The sequence below is a fragment of the Ovis canadensis genome, chromosome 4 (genome assembly GCF_042477335.2).
Source record: "Ovis canadensis isolate MfBH-ARS-UI-01 breed Bighorn chromosome 4, ARS-UI_OviCan_v2, whole genome shotgun sequence".
Taxonomy (NCBI): Eukaryota; Metazoa; Chordata; class Mammalia; order Artiodactyla; family Bovidae; genus Ovis; species Ovis canadensis.
This window is the reverse complement of record NC_091248.1, coordinates 37,915,606-37,917,504: the sequence shown is the minus strand read 5'-3', so window position 1 is coordinate 37,917,504 and position 1,899 is coordinate 37,915,606. Positions and strand designations below refer to the sequence as shown.

Below are 1,899 nucleotides of genomic sequence, written 5' to 3'. Positions count from 1 at the left end.
CCACATCCTAAGTCAGTTAGATAAGCATTTCTGGGACCTTCCTATGGGTCCTGAACTTAAGATGGCAAGCGTTAGCTTCTTCAGATACTTGGGGGACCTATAATAACATCCTGATCTCTGATTACTATATCTTAAGATAAAACACTTTAAGATTTTCTTGTCTGTTATTTCTGCTGAAAGTTAAACTCCGTGTTTGTTGTTGTGAATTTACAATTTGGAAATGTCCTCCACATTCTGATTAACCCAGTAAAGTGTTAAATTTTTGTATGTTGTAGTTAATACAGAGACTTAGCATATTTCAGTGGGATGGAGGGTGGGTTTCTAGAGGATTCGTCTGCCAAGTCACTGTTTTAAATGGCATGCTGAAAAGTTTGTAGTTAAAAAGTAAAATTTCAGTAGAAACATAAGAGGGAAGAGTTGTTATGAATTTTCATAATGAGTAGATTTAAAGTAAATAATCTTTCAGTCCAGATTAAGAAAAAAAAACAGTGGAGATAGAAAAGGGTAACATTAGGATGTTTGTAATCTCAGAATTATTCTATTTTGGATACTCTGATACAGTCTTCCTATTGAACCACATTTTCTAGACCTCAAGAATTATTTTTCTTCTCTTGACAAGTTTCTCTTCAGATAGGAGAATACAATCGTCAATATGTTATACTTAGATTTGTAAACTACCTATTAATAGAGGGGATTGCTCCAGGTGTGTTGGTTAAACAAATGACTTTTTACCCTTTATTATTTTGACCTTGGGAGGAATATATTTCGCTTTGGGTCTTCATAATATGCGGGTTTTATGTGGAAGCCAGTGACTGGGAAAGGTTAAGAATTAATGTGGAAAGTTGTGCAATGAAAGCCATAGATGAATGGTAATGGACCGATTGGAGTTATTGAACCCTCTAAAATAAAGAAAAAATGAGAGATGCATGGATAGGGCTTGCTTCAGCAGCACATATACTAAAATTTGAATGATGCAGTGAAGATCAGCATGGCCCCTGCTCAAGAATGACAAGCAAATTCATGAAGTGTTCCATATTTTTAAAAAAAAATGATTGGACAAAAATACTGGAACTGAGTACATTCAGCTATGTCTAATATATCTCTTTCAGCATTTGCTTTTCTTGAACTTCTATTTGAAGATACATGATCAACTATTTATGATACAAATTAAGATAACCACATATATTTTCAGATTTGTTTGATTTTAAAGTGTTTTCTTATGTGGATTATTCAGTACACACTATTATGCTGCTGCTGCTGCTAAGTCACTTCATTTGTGTCCGACTCTGTGCCACCCCATAGACGGCAGCCCACCAGGCTCCCCTGTCCCTGGGATTCTCCAGGCAAGAACACTGGAGTGGGTTGCCATTTCCTTCTCCAGTGCATGAGAGTGAAAAGTCAAAGTGAAGATGCTCAGTAATGTCCAACTCTTAGTGACCCCATGGACTGCAGCCCACCAGGCTCCTCTGTCCATAGGATTTTCCAGACAAGAGTACTGGAGTGGGGTGCCATCACCTTCTCTGACATTCTATTATATGATCATATAATACATTAACCTGACTCCAGTGTATTCAGAATAAATCTCATTAATACAAGAATAGTGGTTAAATATACATATACATATTTTCTGTGTTTCAAAAAGTTAAGGATGCAAAAATAAATTATTAGGTAGAAATTTACATTTGAACAGTAATTCACCTAGAAACAAGTGGAATGACAGAAACATAAATTAAAAGACTCATAAGAGAACAGTTTTGTTTTTGTAAAGGAAATTGTTTTACAAGCAAAGTGACAAATGGCTTAAAACAATATTCTTGTTGCTAGGCTCTTAGATCCCTAAACAGACCTTATACTTTTTAGGTTTAAGCATAACAAACTGAAACATTATAAAGATGCTTA

General features: G+C 35.2%; 1 non-coding gene across 1 annotated transcript; it reads left to right on the top strand.

The window, feature by feature from the left end:
* The first annotated feature begins 937 nt into the window (after nt 1-937).
* On the top strand, nt 938-1,040 carry LOC138439866 (U6 spliceosomal RNA). The gene has a single exon (XR_011256813.1). It is a non-coding gene; the product is annotated as a U6 spliceosomal RNA (small nuclear RNA).
* The last annotated feature ends 859 nt before the right edge of the window (nt 1,041-1,899 follow it).